This window comes from Copadichromis virginalis, linkage group LG16 (genome assembly GCF_057382275.1).
Source record: "Copadichromis virginalis isolate Kocher_CV1m ecotype Utaka linkage group LG16, C_Virginalis_male_GT1.1, whole genome shotgun sequence".
NCBI lineage: Eukaryota > Metazoa > Chordata > Actinopteri > Cichliformes > Cichlidae > Copadichromis > Copadichromis virginalis.
In genome coordinates, this window is record NC_140633.1 from 21,792,438 (window position 1) to 21,813,251 (window position 20,814).

The 20,814-nt window shown below is 42.6% G+C and overlaps 1 protein-coding gene and 1 pseudogene across 1 annotated transcript in view; both read left to right on the plus strand.

The window, feature by feature from the left end:
* The window catches only part of LOC146690726 (nectin-4-like), a 70,266-nt gene that overhangs the window by 42,366 nt on the left and 7,086 nt on the right, over positions 1-20,814 (plus strand). The window lies entirely within an intron of this gene.
* Positions 4,984-16,507, plus strand: LOC146690730 (nectin-4-like; annotated as a pseudogene).

Sequence of the window (20,814 nt, forward strand, 5' to 3'; positions counted from 1 at the left end):
GTTCTGTCTTGGTTAAGTCCTCAGTAGTCCTGATTTTGAACTGTTGTAGTCCTGTTTTAATTCTGGATCAGTTCTGCGTCTGGTTGAATTGGGGTTTAGTCCCTGTGTCTTGATGCAGCCCCGACTTCGTTCTGTCTTGCTGCTTAATTAAAAAACTAGTTTAAGGTGTCCTGCATGTGTGATATATATATTTCCCTATATGAAGTCATTCTTTTTTGAACAAAACTCAAAACAGAGCCAATTAATCTTTCAGTCATTTCTAACCCCACCCCCCCCCCAAAAAAAAAAAATCCCACATGCATACTACCCTTTAGGGCTAAGCCCCGGGTGTTTCAAATGTCTGGCTCCGCCTCTGCTCTAACCTGAAAATCTGAGGTCTAAAGCATGAGATTTTAACAGGTCAGAGATATATTGGGGAGCTTCTCTGTGTAGAGCACGGAAGTTTTTTGTTTTTTTGTTTTTTTGAAATAAAACCTAAACTGGACTGGCAACCACTGAAGAGAAGCCTGGAGTATTAACTGGAGTAGTATGTGACGTCTTATTAGTGCCAGGTAAAGTCTTGCTACAGTATTCTGTACACTCTGAACGCGATCCAAAGCTGAAGTTGAAGTAAGTAAAAAGACCATCACAATAATTCAAACGAGAAGAAATAAAAGCATGAATAAAACCTATTCATGAATGAAAGAAACCTACTGACATCTAGTAGTGAGATTTTACACATTCTAACTTGTACTTGTATTTTTACATTGTTATTTTGTTTTGTTTTACTTGTGGATTGTAGCTCTTTGTTAATGAGTGTACAGTTCAACAGTAACTCTCGTGGTGAGGAGAGTTTTTGAGGAGCCTTGTTCACTGAAGTTCACTGTATATAAAATTTTATCATGAAAAGAATAAATGAAAGATGAATTCAAGCATAAGAGTGTCCATAAGTGCACATGGCACCAGGACGCTCTAGGCCGTAGGTCGATGATCGATTTTGTAATCGTATCAGCAGACCTGCGACCATATGTTCTGGACACTCGGGTAAAGAGAGGGGCTGAGCTGTCAACTGATCACCACCTGGTGGTGAGTTGGATCAGGTGGCGGGGGAGGACGCTGGACAGACCTGGTGCACCTAAACGCGTAGTGAGGGTGTGCTGGGAACGTCTAGCAGAAGCCCCAGTCCGCGAGATCTTCAACGCACACCTCCGGCAGAGCTTCAACAGCATTCTGAGTGAGACTGGGGACATTGAGTCCGAATGGACCATGTTCAGCGTCTCCATTGCCGAAGCTGCTGCATTGAGCTGCGGCCGCAAGGTGGTTGGTGCCTGCCGTGGTGGTAATCCCCGAACCAAATGGTGGACACCAGAGGTGAAGGGAGCCACCAGGCTGAAGAAGGAGTCCTATCGGGCTTGGTTAGCCTGTGGGACTCCGGAGGCAGCCGACAGGTATCGACAGGCCAAGCGGAATGCGGCTCGGGCAGTGGCTGAAACAAAAACTCGGGTGTGGGAGGAGTTCGGAGAGGCCATGGAAAAAGACTTTCGGACTGCCTCGAAGAGATTCTGGCAAACCGTCAGACGTCTCAGGAGGGGAAAGCGGTGCTCTACCTGCACTGTGTGTAGTGCTGGCGGAGCGCTGCTGACGTCGACTGAGAAAATTGTCAGGCGGTGGAAGGAATACTTCGAGGACCTCCTTAATCCCACTGACACGTCTTCCGAGGAGGAAGCAGAGTCTGGGGATGAGGGGAATGACCCGCCAATTTCCGGGGGCGAGGTCACTGAGGCAGTTAAACAACTCCTTGGTGGCAGAGCCCCTGGTGTTGATGAGGTCCGCCCCGAGTTCCTGAAGGCTCTGGACGTTGTAGGGCTGTCCTGGTTGACACGCCTCTGCAATGTTGCGTGGAGATCAGGGGCAGTACCTGTGGACTGGCAGACCGGGGTGGTGGTCCCCATCTTTAAGAAGGGAGACCGGAGGGTGTGTTCCAACTACAGGGGGATCACACTCCTCAGCCTCCCTGGGAAAGTCTATGCCAGGGTGCTGGAAAGGAGAGTTCGTCCGTTAGTCGAACCTCGGATACAGGAGGAACAATGCGGTTTTCGTCCTGGTCGCGGAACACTGGACCAGCTCTTTATCCTCTCCAGGATACTTGAGGGTGCATGGGAGTTTGCCCAACCAGTCTACATGTGTTTTGTGGACTTGGAGAAGGCATTCGACCGTGTCCCTCGGGGTGTCCTGTGGGAGGTGTTGCGGGAATATGGGGTGTCTGGCCCATTGCTACGGGCCATTCGATCCCTATACAACCGTTGCAAGAGCTTGGTTCGCATTGCCGGCAATAAGTCGGACTCGTTCCCGGTGGGTGATGGGCTCCACCAGGGCTGCCCTTTGTCTCCGGTTCTGTTCATAATTTTTATGGACAGAATTTCTAGGCGCAGCCAAGTGGCGGAGGGCTTTCGCTTTGGTGGCCTCAGAATCTCATCTCTGATTTTTGCAGATGATGTGGTTCTGTTGGCTTCATCGGGTGAGGGCCTCCAGCTCGCACTGGAACGGTTCGCAGCCGAGTGTGAAGCAGCGGGAATGAGGATCAGCACCTCCAAATCTGAGGCCATGGTTCTCAGCCGGAAAAGGGTGGAGTGCCCACTCCGGGTCGGGGATGAGTTCCTGTCCCAAGTGGAGGAGTTCAAGTATCTCGGGGTCTTGTTCGCGAGTGATGGGAGAAGGGAGCCGGAGATCGACAGACGGATTGGGGCTGCAGCTGCAGTAATGCGGACGCTGCACCGGTCCGTCGTGGTGAAGAGGGAGCTGAGTGTAAAAGCGAAGCTCTCAATTTACCGGTCGATCTACGTCCCTACCCTCACCTATGGCCACGAGCTGTGGGTAGTGACCGAAAGAACGAGATCGCGGATACAAGCGGCAGAAATGAGCTTCCTCCGAAGGGTGGCTGGCCTCTCCCTTAGAGATAGGGTGAGAAGTTCGGCCATCCGGGAGGGGCTCAGAGTAGAGCAGCTGCTGCTCCACATCGAAAGGAGCCAGCTGAGGTGGTTCGGGCATCTGACAAGGATGCCCCCTGGGCGCCTCCTGGGTGAGGTGTTCCAGGCATGTCCCACCGGGAGGAGGCCCCGGGGCAGACCCAGGACACGCTGGAGAGATTATATCTCTCGGCTGGCCTGGGAACGCCTTGGTATTCCCCCGGATAAGCTGGAGGAGGTGGCTGGGGAGAGGGAGGTCTGGGCCTCTTTGCTTAGGCTGCTGCCCCCGCGACCCGGCCCCGGATAAAGCGGATGAAGATGGATGGATGGATGGATGGATGAATTCAAGCAGTGACCCCAAGATATGAATCCTTCATTCGACTGGTCACATGTTCCTTAATTTCTATACAACAGGGCAGAGTTTTTATGTAACTAACTGAAAGACTTTAAATTGTTTAGCCTTTTGATTATCCATCCAAACTGCAACCAGGATCTGGTTTTACATTGTTTTGAGTACATGTATTTGCTTATGACTTCAAACTGAAAGCATGGGAATCAAGCTGCAGATTATTGTTTTCACATTCCTCTGTCATGGAGATTTAAGGTGGGGTATGTTTTCAAAGTCATTTTCCCAGGCCACTAGAGCATGCAACCTTGAGTGTTTCACATGTTGTTAACACATGCATCCCCAGGCTTTTACCTTTCTACCTATAAAACCCGGAGAGCAGCCAAATGGCTGGTAGGCTTTTAGCTAAGCTTTAGCTTCAGCCAAGTGGAAGCTAAATTGGCTAGTCATTCATATGTATATTAGGTTGTTACCTGGGAATTCTGGAGGGAGGGGAGTGGGGGTGGGGGTGTGTGATTGAGGGGGTGGGGGAGCTGCTAGAAGCTGTGCACTTCCTTTTGTGTTTCATCTTGATGCATTCTCAATCATCCAGGGAAATAAATCTCCAAAAGTCACCAACTTGGAGTGTTTCAGTTTGCCATCTTAGGGAGAAATCAACACACCGTCTAAGAAGTTTTTGCGCAAGTGAAAGCGATGTGAAAAAATTGTCCGTGGTAACATTTCTGCCCTTGTCTAGGAATGGTTCCATCAGCCTCATTACTACATTTTCAGAAAGTCTCTCCCCAGTGGGACGATTGGGGTCCTTGCCAAGATATGGGAAGACATTGCAAATGTACTTGGATTTTAGGTCGCAAGCCACCCAAAACTTGATCCCAAACTTGTCAGGTTTACTTGCAATATACTGCAGGAAACAGCACCGAGTCTTTGATGGGAAAAGCTGTTCATCAACGGTGATATGTAGACCAGGGTTGTAGCACGTGATGCAGTTGGTGACAAATGATCCCCACACACTGGAAATTGCAGCGAACATGATTGACATGGCAGCACTAATCATAACAACAAATCATAACAACAGTTGCTTCAAGGTTTTTAAATTGTAACCTAAAGCCCTACAATAATAGAGAGAATGTTTTAATCCTAAACTTAAAAGTAGAGAAGGTGTATGTCTCCCAAATCTGTGCAACTGGTTCCACAGAACAGAGGCCTGAAGGCTCAGGGCCTCTCATTCTACTTTTAAAACAGATAGGATTCACAAATAAGACAGCATTCTGAGAGTGAACTGCTCTGTTGTGGTAATATGGTACTATGAAGTGTTTAACATAAAATGGTACCTGATTATTCAAGACCTTGTATGTGAGGTAGTGGTGTGCGGATCGATCCTGAAATATCGATTCCTCCGATACCAATCATTTATGTTCTAGAATTGATTCTCACATTAAAATATCGATATTTTAGTAATTTAGGGTAAATTTGTAGTTTATCATTAACAGGAACACAGTGGAAAGAAACTATAACATTCGGATTGTCTAGATTCAAAGGAACTACTTCCTCTTCCGCCTTTCATAGTCATGTGCGAAATACGGCTGTATAAATGTCTCGCAGCGCCTTGGCGTGCGCACTCACAACAATGGCTGAGCTAATTGTGCAGACGTATTTTACCTCCACAAACAGCTGAGACATGGTTTGCGATACATGTGGCAAAAAAGTGCTCCAAGAGTGAGGTGTTGTGGCCATAGCCTACTAGGGAGACATTCACAAGGTCTGTGAGGGGGCGGCGTGATAAATACATTTTACAGGGTTTATTTATCGGATAAAATACGTTAAATCACCGTTATTATTGGCCGGCCCGGAAACAGCGGGGGTGTCCAAATTCAGAGGCTGCGTCCACCTGAGGACCCGGCCTTCGCGGTCTAAAGAAAGCCGGGTAGTATGCCACAGGCTCCCTCAGTGGAGGGTGAATATAACCGGGCGCTGACGTAAACTCTCGACCGTCTCACACTTCTGTTTAATCATTTTCTGTTTGACGTTTATTCAGCTGTGTGAAAACCCCGGAGGAACCCTCCCGAGGGATTAATAAAGTTAAATTTAATTTAATCTAATCTAATAACTTTAATCTCAGCCAAACCGATTTACTCACGAACAAATAAACACTGAAAAAAACAAACAATAACATTTTTAAGTTATCAAAGTGACTTATATATCATGTTTAACCCGAGTAGTGAAAGACCGTGGGGGTTTGAAAACAATGTGTCACTTGGCTCAGATATTTGAAGTTTACACAGTTACATTCTCACCTGAAAATATGTTAAAAGTTTTTTGCGACCCAGAAAGAGAAATAAGAGTGATATTAAAACTAAGTAGCTGCCGCCATTGTTGGAAACTGGAATTGGCTGGGCCGCGCTATGAATTCTGCAATATGGTTTTTCAATTTTGTTGTCCGGGTGGAAAATCGGGAGAAATTCGGGAGAATGGTGGTTCCGGAGATTTTCAGGAAGGGCACTGAAATTCGGTATTCTCCCGGAAAAATCGGGAGGGTTGGCATGTATGGTAACATATGGCAACATCACTAACCTTGTCAAACACCTCAGAGTAAATCATATCACAGAATATGAGGAGTATATGTTGAGGCGAACTGAAGAGGAGGAGAGGGACAGGTGCTGCTAGGGCGAGACAGACGTCTCTCACAGAGTCCTTTAGTGCTGCAGGCAGGCAAGGTGTTCAAATAGGCACAACATCAGGTTTTTTATTTCTATATGATGAACTCTGCATTATTAAGTGATAAGAACAAGTAATCTGATGCCCTGTAATCATTATGACACTATAATTTGAGATACAATAAATAAAATACGTTTTTGTACAAAGTATTGGTATCGGATCAGTATCGTCGATACCACCCTGAATATTACTTGGTATCGGATCGGAAAGGAAATCAGTGGTATTGCACATCACTAATGTGAGGAGGAGGATTTTAAATCCTGTTCTTGATTTAAGGACATGAGTTGTTACCTTACTTGACAGATTTCAGTGTATGTTCTTGTTATTTTGATCATTTAATAAACAAAAGTAATATTAATCTCGATTAGATTAAACACCTAAGAAAATGGTTAAAAACATTAGAAAAACCAAACCTGCAGAGAGGTTTTGTCATGCCTGCAGTTCATTTGTCATTACTTTGTAATCAGTGGTGATTCGAACATAATTCCATCAAGTATACCAATTTTTGTCACTGTTAAGTTACAGATGACTAACAATGACTAACTAATAAACAATCTTTATGGAAAAACAAATGATTTAATGACTTTTTAACATATAGATGGTAATAATTTCTGGCCGTGCCACAGTGTTTGTGCAAAGTTTTGTTCAGGTCGACCTATTGGTTAGGGAGCAGGAAGGCTACATACAGGCATATATACATGCTATGATACATATAGTAAGAACATTATCACTATCCTAGGGATTTATCCTTTAGTTGAAGGCAGAATTTTTATTATGGGAGGAAAACGCTGTATTTGTCTAAAAAGAACTACCAAACATAAGTTCAAGATTTAGCGAAGAAATCAAGCACACACAAAGAAAGAAAAATTTGGTTTAGTCTTCTTAGAGACTCTTTTTTTCCTTTCTACTTTTATTTGGCCTGATCTTTAATAGTATTTCACTTTCCAGCTCTTCAGGTGATTGGTGGAAGTGTGACAGTGGTTCAAGGAGGTACTGCTATCCTGCCGTGCCATGTCACTGGTACCGATGATGACCTGACACAGATTACCTGGCAGAGGAGGACAAGAGAAAAACCTCACAATGACAATTTCCTAACTATCCTACCCAGAGAGGGAGTGCAGTTTGTCAATGGAGGTGATGATCGATTTAAATATATCGGGAATTTTAACAACAAAAATGGAACTCTCCAGTTATCCAATGTTGCCCTGAAGGATGAAGGCAGCTACACATGCATCTTCACCTTGTTTCCCAGTGGAAATCAGAAGACTGAGATACTTCTAATAGTGATTGGTATGTACAAAATATTCCCAAAATTCTGGGCGTTTGTATGTGAGGCAGAGACAGAGTTACTTTTACCATTCTGCTTGCATGTTGACCTACTTCTGTGCTGTAACTCTCCTAGTGCCTCCTTTCACAAACATCAAGGACAATCTTCCCACTTTGGGCACTGCAGAGGTTTTATTTGCTACCTGCACGGCTGCTGGATCGAAACCCCCTGCAGAGGTGAGGTGGCTCACTGGTGCTTTGGGAGACAAAGTGAGGACGACAACAAACTCCACACAGTATGACAACGATACAACTACCACAGTCAGCTCTCTGTTTGGTGTTCCTACGAGATTAACGGTCACCAGGTCCAGTGTGTCATCAGCAGTGACGCCATGTCTAAAGAAGAAACCCTGCCCTTCAGCATACAGATCTACTGTGAGTATCAGCTGCTAATAGAGTTTATTATTTGTCTTTTGTGTCATTTTTAATAAAGATTTTTTTTTTTATTTGACCATAAAGATGTATATTAAAACGATATACAGATATAAACAGCCATAGATTGAACTGAAAAAAAGAAGTTGAACTGAATCAGGAAAAGCCCCGTAAGGCAGTATCAAATACTCTTTACCAGTCAATTTGTACTGTCTAGATATTTCAGCTGCCTCAAATGAGTTTTGTTCACATGAGCGCAGGTATCAACTTATTCATCATTTAATAATTTTTCAGTTGCATGTATATGTTCAGGTCAGAATTAACTTACAGCAGCTAAAGTCAGAAAATGGCTCAGCAATCCAGTTGTTTTAAAGCAGAGGTACCATTTATGATTTTAGGGGCACACCACTATCCTGCAAAGTAAAGCTGCTGACGATGTCTGTTTTTAGCCATGCCTATTTTGTTTGTTTCTGGTCTACTACTTCCAGCATGACAAAACACCATGTGACAAAGTCTGCCTCAAACTTGTTTGTGAAGCCTGACAATGAGTCCATTATTTTCACTGATCTCCACAGTCATAAGATCCATTCAGTACACATGAGGAATGAGGATGAAGCAAAACTAACAGAGGCTTGTTTTGAAACTGAACACAGGTTCCTCTGGTTTTGTCCGGTGTTATGTATCTGGTGGAAGTCCCTGAGAAGAACACAAAATTTAATATCCTCAAAATTTTCAATAAAAAAAAAAAAAATTTAATATCCTTTTTTCAGACAAGGTGATTGTAAGTGAGCCCTTGGCAACCTTCAATGTGTAGCATAGGATCACTCCTTCAAACTAAATAAAAGAAACCAGAATTTATGGTTTTGTGTTACATGATAGGATTCTGGCAAATGTGAAATATTACTTTGACACCATTAGTATTTCCTCATTTCAGAATTAACACTGTTCTCTTTCTGTTTATGCAGTCCCTCCCACAGAAGTGAACATTAGAGCAATTTCTGAGAACTCATTTGAGTGTGTGACAGAAGCCAACCCAAGTGCAAACTTTACCTGGAGCAGGTAAAGTAGTTTGAATAATGATTTAAGCTGAAACTTTAATTTGCTTCTTTTTGTTTGTCTTGTGCAACCTGTTTTTAAAAAGCCCTGAGGAACAAAAAGATGTATTGTACTTAGTGATATACAGTATAACACATAATAAAGTTGTTGGGAGTGAATTTTGGAAAATTAAAGAAGGCAACATTTAAACTTTAGCTGATGGGTGTTTCCTGAACATGCACGCTTTAGGAACAGACTGTGGTTAAACTGTAGGTTCTGAAAAAATAAAAATTATTTAAGGTAAATATATACATCTACAAGTAGAGAAGTTTGGGGTATTATTGTTTTTAGATGTTTTACTAAGTTTTTGAGGTTTCGTTCTTTTTGTCTTCCAGATATTCCTCCTTAGCTGTAGTTAAAAATACATTAACATGGAAAGTTATGCTATGATGAGGCATCTGCCACGTGTTTGTCCTTCCACAATTCACAACAGTCTCTACTCCTAGAATATTGCTCATATTTTAGTGAAATATTCACAAAATTATCACATAATGGGTCTTCAGTCAAACTGGGGTCAAGGTCAAAACTCTCCTTTTATGGGCACTTTTCTGTGTTCACAAGAATTACTCATCAAATTTTAGTGAAATTAGATAAATGTGACCTGGATATGACAGTTTGGGGGTTTTCTTGACTTGAGTGGATGTGAATTCTCATTGGTGTGTGCAATACAGCCAACCAGTGTCAATTGAACTTATAACTTTGTGAACATATCACGGCACTAGCTCCATCTGTCTGAAAGCCCCCACCATCATTCCCATCCCCCAAAGGACTGGAACAGACAGCCTCAGTGACTGCAGAATCATACTCCTCATGTCTTGTGGTCATGAAGTGTTTCTTGTGGATAGTGTCTCAGCACATCACAAACATCACAAACCTCCTTCCTCCCTGTCTCGACCCCCACCAATTTACAGTTTACAGCACAAATTTACCATCACCCTTCACAGAACGCGAAGCCATCTAGAGAACAGGAAGAGCTATGTGAGTATGCTCTAGCGTTCAACACCATAATCTCATCATCACCTTCAGATGCCCCTCCCAACTGGTCCTGGATCATAGGTTCCATCACCACCTGGCCCCAATCAGTCAGACAGCCCCCATCCAAGTTTGTCTCCAACTTCAGGTTTCTGGGCACCCACATCTCTGCCAACCTCACCTGGACCCACAACACCATTGCCCTGGTAAAGAAGGTCAAGCAGTAGCTGCACTTGTTCCATATCCTGAGGAAGAATAACTTTGAACCAGTAGCTAAAGCTGGTCTTCTATTTCTCCTCAGTGGAGAGCATGCTCTCCTACTGGCTGGGTGGTAGGCTGCACAAGGGGGAATTAACACTACCTAAAAAATCATTGGCTGCCCTCTGCCACCCATGGAGGCCTTTGCCAGATCCTCCTGTCTCAGGAGAACAAAGTCCATCACAGGCGCTCTGGACGGCGCCTCAGGTTAATCAGGTTCCAAACATCCAGACTCACAAACAGCTTCTTCCCCAGGGCTATTTAGACTGTAAACGAACACTATCCCCCACATAGTATGTGCCTTTGTATTGTATACCTCTTTTTTTGTATATATTCTCTCTTATCTGTTGATTATTCCTGCTGAATTATTATTTATATTTGGCCTGGTGCAACCACAATTTATATACATATGTACACTGACAATAAACAGCTATTCTATTCTATTGAGGGATTATGGATGGACGTTCAGCTCAAGTAGATGCTATAATAAGTCATGGTTGGTTCTTCAGATAACAATCAACAAAACAAACATTTAAGGTATTTATTTAAGCTGTTTAGTTTTTAGCAGAGGTGGGACCAAGTCATTGTTTTGCAAGTCTCAAGTAAGTCTCAAGTCTTTATTCTCAAGTCTCAAGTCAAGTCTCAAGTAATGTCAGGCAAGTCAGAGTCGAGTCTCAAGTCACTGGTGTAAAAGTCCAAGTAAAGTCACAAGTCTGAAATTTTGAATTTCAAGTCCTTTCGAGTCTTTAAAAAAAAACGAAAAAAAGCATGTTGCAGTTATACTAAATGTAAATATTAGACCATGTAATTTTTAAATCTGTGTTTTTCTCAACACATGACAAAATAGTGAACGTAGAAAATATACACAAATTGTGAAATTGCACCTCTTTAAAATGCAGCTCAATTAAACTTAGCTCCTAGAATAATTTACACCGATGGTTCTGAGATAAGCTGCTTGTTATTCTTGGATGCGGTTGTAGGACCGGCTTTAAAATCGCATGACAAAAATATCATACACATTAAAAAAAACTGCATCACCAACGTAGCCTGGACAACATTTGCTAGTTAGATGAAGTCAGCTATCTCATCGTAGCATATTTATATGCATATTTATAATCATACGGTTCTTGGAGTGAGTGCACACACTCATGAAGTTTAGTAACTTCCGGTCACTGCAACAAGCCCAGGTACAGTTTACCGACGGATGGGTACAGAACCTTGAAATGCACCGTGTAGAACGAAAGACCATCGTACGTATCATAAGTTTACCAGTCTCACAAATCGTCGTCATAAATACACATTCATTAACCTTTTATTAATATAACCTTTGAGCTCAATGGTAATTAATTAGTAGTGGAAATAATTTCTGGTAGCATCACAGAAATGTAGCAGTGACAACAATATTGTATGTTGTAATCGTACTGGGCAATTAGTGATACAAAACAACTGTTTTACCCTGTGAATAAAAGTATATGTTTTTGTCAATGTACCATGGTAATAACAGAAGCGAAACGCAATATTGTGTCAGGACAATTCACTATTTATGCACAATAAACAAAGGAGCATAGCGCGACAATTTCTGTTCAGCGCCAGACTTGCTTGTAACCTATATCACCAATTATGTTATGAAAATGACGTATTAACTACTAAAAAACACTGACCTTCGTGTAAATGCTTGGAGCAGACTAACCTGTGAGCTGGAGTGTTCTGGGACGTTATATTTGGTCTTTGAATGGCTGCAATCCAGGCCATCCGTCGCGTCTTTGTCACTTCGGAAACATGGCTCGAACAATTTCTCTTCAACGACGTAATCCGATAACAACCGATCTCTTTACCCATCGGCTTCCCGTGGCTGTCATGCGACCGGCTATTGCAGTTAATAATACAACAGCTTCTTGACATTTTTGTTTCTTTTTATCGCTGTATAACTGACTTCAATTGAAAGCCTGCGTGCGCTAGTACCTCTTGCCACGAGTTCCCAGAATCCTTTGCGGTTCTACCCGTGAATGACGTCACATTTTCAATCTCTATATAATATGCATGTTAGATTTTATATTTGGGGTAAAATATCAAGTCTTTTCAAGTAAACCGGTTCAAGTCCAATTCAAGTCCCAGGTCATTGGTGTAAAAGTCCAAGTCAAGTCACAAGTCTTAGAACATTTTTTCAAGTCAAGTCTAAAGTCATAAAATTAATGACTCGAGTCTGACTTGAGTCCAAGTCATGTGACTCGAGTCCACACCTCTGGTTTTTAGCAGTTACTGTGAGCAGTTTCACATTTTACTGTATTCCCTCTGGCAAAAACTGTCATTACTGCAGGCTGTCAGAGTCATTACTGGCTCTGACAGTAATGCTTGCTGTAATGTTTTTTAGCTTTACTGAACAGATTTAGTCAAGCTTGAAACACCCCCGAGGTTTTACTCTAGTTGTTTTTGCCTTTTTACTTCAAGTGCATTTTGTTCAGGAGTTTCCCTATCGTGATTTTAAGACCAAAATTCATGATTCATTTCTCATTTGTAAATGGCCTGTATTTGTATAGCACTTTACTTAGTCCCTAAGGACCACAAAGCGTTTTACACTACATTCAGACTTTCACCCATTCACACACACATTCACACACTGGTGATGGCAAGCTACATTGTAGCCACAGCCACCCTGGGGCGCACTGACAGAGGTGAGGCTGCCGGACACTGGCGCTACCGGACCCTCTGACCACCACCAGTAGACAACGGGTGAAGTGTCTTGCCCAAGGACACAACGACCGAGACTGTCCGAGCCGGGGCTCGAACTGGCAACCTTCTGATTACAAGATGAACTGACAACTCTTGAGCCACGACCACCCCATTGGCCCCATTTGTGTGTGTATATATAGATATATATGTAGATTTCCTGTACACAATTAGGTACAAACGGGCCACAAGTGAAGGTTAATTGTGTGTAAAATGTAAACTACTTCATGAAACTGTATTTCTTTTTGGGTAAATCACTGTGGCGACTTATGTCAAACTCATAACATTGTCTTATTATTAGTGTTGTATTTTATGTTCTTTTGAGATTTTTCATTATTAACTGATAACAGCTGATTGGAGTAGGTGGCGTAGGGAATCATTTCCTGTTGAAAAAGAGTCACATGACCAAATTTATGTGAGGACACATGAAGTCTGAAGCATAAAGCCCAGCAGACAGAGAAAGTAGATGAACACTATTATGGTAACCTTCATCTCCAACATGGGTTTTAGGTTTTGTTAAACCAGCTAATAAAAAGAAAGCCTGACTGCATTGAACTTGGTTTGTGGATTACTCCTTTGGGCAGTACTTCGTACCTGTGCTGTCCTGGTGCTCCAGGAACCCTGGAGGGTTGTGTAAGCTTGTTTAGCTCAGCAGACAAAAGCTAAAAAGAGTTTTGAAAGATGGTTTCATTTAATTACTCTCAAATCAAAACCAATCGGTCATGTCTCGTTCAACTATGAGGGTAACACGTTCACTCAGACATGATCAAATGGGACTTATTTATGGGTATAAAACAGTGGGCACTAAATATATAACTATTTGGTCAGGTGTGATACAGACTTGCCTGTTTTTCAGGGTAGGTTATTTCCATGATGTGTGCACAGTTCATATTGAACATAAGGACATAGTTAAATGAAATGCTGATTCATGAAAAAGAAACATCCATCCATCCATTTTCTTCCACCTATCTGGGGCTGTGTTGCTGGGGCATCCGCCTAAACAGAGAAGCTGAGCCTGCCTTACCACAGCAACCTCCCTCTAGCTTGTCAAGAGGAATGCCAAGGCGTTCCCGACCAGCTGAGAGATATTATCGCCCCAGCGTGTTCCACATTTTGCCTCCTTCCAGTGGGACATAGCCGGAACACTTTGCCCTGGAGGCATCCTTGTCAGATGCCTGAATCACCTCAACTGGCACCTTTTGATGTGTAGCAGAGTAGCAGCACTACTCTGAACCTCTACCAAATAGCTGATGTCCTTACCGTATCTAAGGGAGAGGCCAGCCACCCTTAATTTCCTCCACTTGTATCTGCAATCTGTTCTTTCAAAACAACAACGCTAAAGTCCAGACATTACAAATGACATAAACATTTTTTTCACATTGCAAAACAGTCTTTTTACACTAAATATTTCATTATGCATATTCACCAGTGTGACTCAGCAGTGCTTGGCTTCTTTCTCTCCAGTTCACTACTTATACATTACATGTGAGGAATTCCTGGTAAATGCAGTGTTTATGCATCTAAACAGTTTTGCTTTAAGTGCCTCTAAAGCTTCATTAAGTTATTTTTAAGAGTTTTAGCATCAGTGATCCACAGAAGATGAAAGAAGCCATCTATGTCAACTGTGAATAACCTTCTTTGAACAGAAGTGGTGGATCTGTTCATTGTGTGCACAATGAACAGATCCACCACTTCTGTTCAAAGTATTCTGTAATCCAGTTTTAAAATCCCTTCCAGATGCTTTTTCTTTCCAAGTTCCTTAGACTAGTGTGGTAGAAAACTTTACCCAAACTAAGAATGTCTTCACAAAAAAATGTATTTCAATTAAAATTGAATTGATTGAAATTCATTGGACTTTTGGCACATCTCGCATTTTTCTGCCCTATCTCTACATTTCATGTTGAGCCTCATTTATGTTTTTCCAGATCTGCCCAGTCTGCAGTCTGCTGTCAAAGTAGACCGTGCAAAGCTACAACTGCTGAGTCTGACCTCTGATCTAAACGGCCTCTATCAGTGTGAAGCGTCTAATGCATATGGAAGTAAACATGGTCAGATCTATGTGCATGTGGCATCAGGTGAGGTCAGCTTGGATTTAGCTGTGCAGTTTGTCCAAATCTGAATTTTTTTTGTGTGATTTCTGAGCTTTTGTGTGTTGTTATTCTGTTTTCTTTTTTGTCCATTCCTGTCAAAGGAAACTTGAACATCTAGACAGATTTCTTTGGTAAGCAGCTAGTTTAGAGAAGTGGTTGCCTTACCCTAAAGTCAGCACAAAACAGACAAGTTATTGGATAATGGATGCCTTACCCAGTGCAGTATAGGATCATATTCAATTCAGTTCCACCAATGGAAGCTCAGACCATGTCCTATCTTGTGATTCTTTTCATGATCATATCAAGTTTGTTTCATTTACTTTTGTGCATCAGAACTTGTCAGTACAGGGACATTTTTGAATGTTTGTGGTACAGATGTTGCATGGTGTTTGAATACCGTCAGATTCATCTTAATGTGAAATATAAAACTAAATGCCAGGTAAGTGAGAGAGAACAATAGATCATTTCATATTTTCACTCCCTGTGTCTTTGCAGGAACATGCTCGGCTGCTTGGGCCTCATTTGCTGTTTTTCTTTTCCTGAATGTCATTGGGGCTGCAGCCTGGTGGTTTTTCAAATCTGGATATTTTCAAAGGTGCGTAGAACAATAATCATACAAGCATACAGGATGTAGCATGATAAGTAGCTATTATAGTATTTCAATATTTCATATTGTTGAAACTCCTCAATAAAATCTAAAAGTCTCCACTTGAATTTAAAATTGATTGATTTTATTTCAAAATTGACCCCAAAATTTTCCAACTCTATACGACAAACGATGTCATTTTTTCCTGTGGTATTAGGTTTTTCCCCATGCATGGTGATGAACACAGTGACCCACGATCTCCCAGTAGTCCAGGTGATGATCATGGACAAGATCACCAAAAACTGCAGAGAGAGGTTAGTACAGTTAATTTGTTGAAATGTGAGTTTTTCCCTCACTGTTAATATGTGTCTTGAAATATGTTGGCACTAGTGTAAAACTCTCTGATATGCAGTTACTGGGGGTGTATTTATAGTTTAATTATGAAGAAATTATTTTATTTAATCTCTAGTAAAAGACCCAAATAGTAACGGCAGTAACATTAGTAGCTTATTATGATTGTGTTTAATATTATAGAAGTTTAAATGTTTTTTTCTAAAATCTCCAGTTGAAAATTAACAAATATTCTGAATTATCCGCCTTAGGAATCTGTCTGACAGCAAAAGAAGAAAAACATCTGGACTGAGGGCTCCACTAGTCTTTCAGCTGGTAAATGAACAGATGAAACACAGGTGGAAGTTCCTGGTATCCATTCACATGCCTACCTCTATTTTATGTACCTTTCTTTCTACCTTTTCTTTTTTTTTTTCCTTCTTTTTTTTACTGTTGCCACACATTAAATTTAGAGTAATCCCCACTGATGCCTGCTTGTTGATGGAAATATAATAAAGTATTTTAAAAATATATATCGACTGAAAATAGAATTTGGACATTAAATAGGCCTACAAATCAATATTTTCAGATACTATTTGCTGACCTGGGGGATTTGTATGAACAGCATTAAAATCCACTCAGACTATCAGATTTTTTTTTCATAGGCAGTCTAAAAGTTTAATTAGATTTAACCTTTGTCCTTTTTTGTTTTGTGTTTTTTTTCGGTTTCTAGTGTCCTGTTTAAGACATTTGAAGTAAACTTAAATGCTTTTGAATGTAATTTCTCAATTTAAGACCAAAAAACAAAAAAAAACAGTTGACTAAAAGATGCTGTCTACCACTGCTGTTTTTTTGTTTGTTTGTTGTATTATTATTATTATTTATTTAGCTATTGGTTGCATAGTTAGTTAGTTGTGTAAGTGTTATTTGGGTTTGGCTGTGACAAATCATCTACTAATTGGAAGGTTGGAGGTTCGAACCCTGGCTGCTCTAGTCTGTCTGCCAAATCATTCTTAGGCAAGATACTGATGTGTTCATCAGCGTGTGATTATTAGATAGAAAGCACTTAGATGTTAGTTTGTTTCACAGAACACACACAGATAGATAGATAGATAGATAGATAGATAGATAGATATGTCCCTCGTCCTATGGTGAGCAGAGATGGGCAGTACTTGTAACGCGTTACTGTAATCTGATTACTTTTTTCATGTAACGAGTAAAGTAAGGGATTACTATTGCAAAAACGGTAATTAGATTACCGTTACTTTCCCGTAGGAACGCTGCGTTACTGCGTTACTAAAACCGTGATTTTTTTGTGAGAATGTCTCATGACAGTGACGTAAGCGAGTGCGACGTTCGTGACAACAGCTGTGTGCAGATCAACAGTGCATCATATATCGAGTGCGGGAGAGAGTATGAGCGTGCAGCGTTTAAAGCGTGGAAGTACTGACCTTACTTTGAATTTGATTCCATAAAAAGTGACAAAAACATTAGTGTCCGTTGTGCGTGGGAAGAAAACTTATTTTTAAAGCGAAAAAAACCCCCTAAACTTCCAAGCAAGCACCAAGTGCGCTATGACGTAATGGGAAACTCACAGAGAAACTCGTGGATTCTTCCACTGACGCTGTGGCACACCTGCACCAGGGTAAACCTCCGCCTACCCCCAGTCCTGCTTTACAGGTGAAAATAGAGCAACAGGATCGCTAGTCTTTGATGTTATTTATTTTCTGCTGTGTTTTACTTGCATCTATTTGAAAGAGTGAGTGTAAACACACAAAAAAAAATATTTTATGTGCTGGAATTTGCAGAAAATAAGTTTAAATGTTAAACAAATTTCTTCCAGTCAGAGAATGTTGCATATAATTAAATTTTTGCTTGATGCATAAAGTTAAAAGGTTAAAACTAATAAAACAAGTTTTAAAAAGAGATTTTTCCATTTTGTATGATGGATTATGTAGAAAAAGTAGAATTGGGCTGAAAGATCTATCGCTTTATCACCTCTTCAGGTTGTAAATCGTGTTTTTAAAAAGTAACTAAGTAACTAATTACTTTCGAAAATAAGTAATCAGTAAAGTAACGGGATTACTTTTGGGGGGGAGTAATCGGTAATTAGTTACTGATTACTTTTTTCAAGTAACTTGACCAACACTGATGGCGAGTACCTGGATACAGACGGAAAAAATAGTGGTGGCTGACCAATCGGACATAGTGGTGGTAGACAAACAGAAGAAGACGGCCGTAGTGACATCTGTAGCGGTTTGAAATGACAGCAACATCAGGAAGAAGGAACACGAGAAGCTCGAGAAATACCAAGGGCTCAGAGAAGAGCTCGAGAAGATGTGGAGGATGAAGGCAACGGTGGTCCCAGTGGTAATCGGAGTACTAGGTGCAGTGACTCCCAAGCTAGGCGAGTGTCTCCAGCGGATCCCGGGATCAACATCTGAGCTCTCTGTCCAGAAGAGCGCAGTCCTAGGAACAGCTAAGATAGTGTGCAGGACCCTCAAGCTTCCAGGCTCCGAGAGAGAAAGAAAAAAAGAGACAGACTAGTTTCAATACAACTTGATGTCATCCTGGCTGTTTCTCCTGGAAAAAAGCAATGACTGTTTTCACGGGCTGTGATTGTGATAATTTAATGTGAAGCCAATTTTACATAATACTCTGTAGTTTGGTGCCGATATCTGCGCTTCTGCTGACCAGCGACGCTGACGGTAAGTAGAAAATGCTGCCTGTCCTTGCTTTTTGTGCTGATGTAACTGCAGATCAAGGTGTTTACGCAGTGGCAAAAAAAGCTATATTCTAGTACATTAAGTTCAAGAGACTATGGTCATTTTAGAAATCCAAAACGCTGCATACTGACTAGGGATGCACCGATACCACTTTTTTGGAAACGAGTACGAGTACGAGTACTTGCATTTCAGTACTCGCCGATACCGAGTACTTAATAAAAACATGATTTAAATTTGCAGGTAACAGCTTTAGTCCTATAATTTAACAAAAAACAAACAAACAAGGGACTAGTTTGGAATTAAGAACATTTATTTAAAATGAAAAGCATGTTGTATGCAACATATTACAGAATAAATAATTATAAAAAAACAAAATTTAATTTTAAATTTGTTCGCCTGTTTCTCTGTTTAGAAGTCTCACTAGCACAGTCACAGCTGGGATGACATCAGAGGCTAGTGCGTCGTAGCTGCTCACTTTTTTAGTTAGTTCCTCAAAGGGGGCGAGGATGGCAACAGTCGTCTCCATAAGAGCCCATTGTTGAGCGGTGAGATAGTCAGGGAGTTCGTGCACTCGCTTTTGCTGAGGGACTGGAGCATGTAATACGTGCTGTTCCAGCGCGTCTGTACGTCCTGCTGCAGTCTCTTTATTGGCTGGTTGAGCTGTCCCTGAATGTCCTCGAGGCGGGAGTAGGCTAAGGCGGAATGTTTAAAATGCCCAACTATTTTCCGTCCCAGTGCTATAGCATCAGCTATGCTCCTCTGTGCTAATAAGCGTGGGTAAATAAGCGTGTGTCATGGTCCTGGGCCATGTGGGCCCAGTATTCTTAGTTTTCATGTATTTTTGTATTTTGTTCTTTATTTAGGCCATGCTTCCTGGGTTGATCTGTTACGTTGTTCCCTAAGTGTTTTTCCCTTCATGGCTCTCTCCCCCCTGTGTGCCTTCTATGTATTGATGAGCCCTCGTCTCCCTTTGTGGTTTCATGTTTCCCCAGCCCGTTATGTCTGTGTTTTCCCCGTGCTCTCTCTCCTCCTGTCGGAACCTCTGTGCCTCTACATGTCATGTTCAGTTCACCCCGCCCTGTCTCGTTACGATTATCAGTGTCACCTGTGTTCCCCGTGTGTGCCCACTTTCCTCGTTTACCCTCTGTGTATTTCTGTCTGAGTCTCCCTCTGTTCGGCGTCGTGTTCTCCCTCATGCCGTGTGTGGTTCTCCCCGTGTCTTCCAGTATATGTTACTTTAGCTTTTCCCAGTTTAGTGTAGTTTTGTATTGCCTTTTGTATCATCGTCATTGTTTATCACTTATCAGCAATAAAGCTGCATTTTGAGTTTATCCCCCGTGTCTGTGAGTTTGCAATTTGGGTCCTCATCCTGCCTGCCACACGGCCGAAACATGACAGAAGAACACGACCACGATATGGACCCAGCGACTCCTGGCAGAGACGTAATACAAGCGGTGGAGTCGTTATGCTACCAGTGGAGCCGAAGCTCTAGTGAGGAGGAGAGGGAGGAGTTACTTTCCTCGTTGGGGACAAGCGTCACGGTTTTTCCCTGGTTATGGGAGGCGCTACCCCCTCTGATCTCGGACTTCCTCCGCACCATCCTCCCAGCCTGCCCTCGGCAGCATCAGCGGTCCGGTGTGCGGACTGCGTCACCACAGCCCCGTGGCCGCGCAGCCTCCCCTCCGCCTGCTGTGAGCATACAAGTCGGCACGCTGAGGTTCGCCACGGCACCACACTCCTCTACGCTGGCGCCGTCCCTCTACTCGCCGGTTTCCACTTCGCTGTCGCAGCTCAGTCGTTCACCCTCACCGCCTCGACCGACCTACCCGTCTTCCGCTTCCTATCTGGCACGAATGTGGTCAGAAGACGAGGAGCCGGTCGCCACAGAAATCGAAGTTTCATCCACGACCACCTCAAAGAGGAAGCGGCGTTCGCGTCGCCGTCGCCCAGCGCTACGGCATGTTTCGCCCTCCAACGAGCCACACGAGGATGCGGGGGAGGTCATGGATTTCGACCTGGAGGAGCGGCAGCGTGCAGCATGCGATCAACTGGATGAAGAGCTCCGGTGGAAGCCGTGGCTAGCTCCTGACTATGAGGAGATCTTCCGGGGAACCCGCCTGGCTCTCGGGGGTCCCCTGAGCTTCCAGGAACTCTCATCTACCGCTCCATCAGCACCCAGTTCACCAGCCTCTGCGACGCCGCCCGGCGCGCATGAAGCGCCGTTGTCTGGTTCATCGGGAGCTGCAGTCAAGAAGGAACGGCGTTCACGCCGCCGTCGCACCACCCCACAGCCGGACATTCGGACTCCTAATTTACCTGCTGTGGT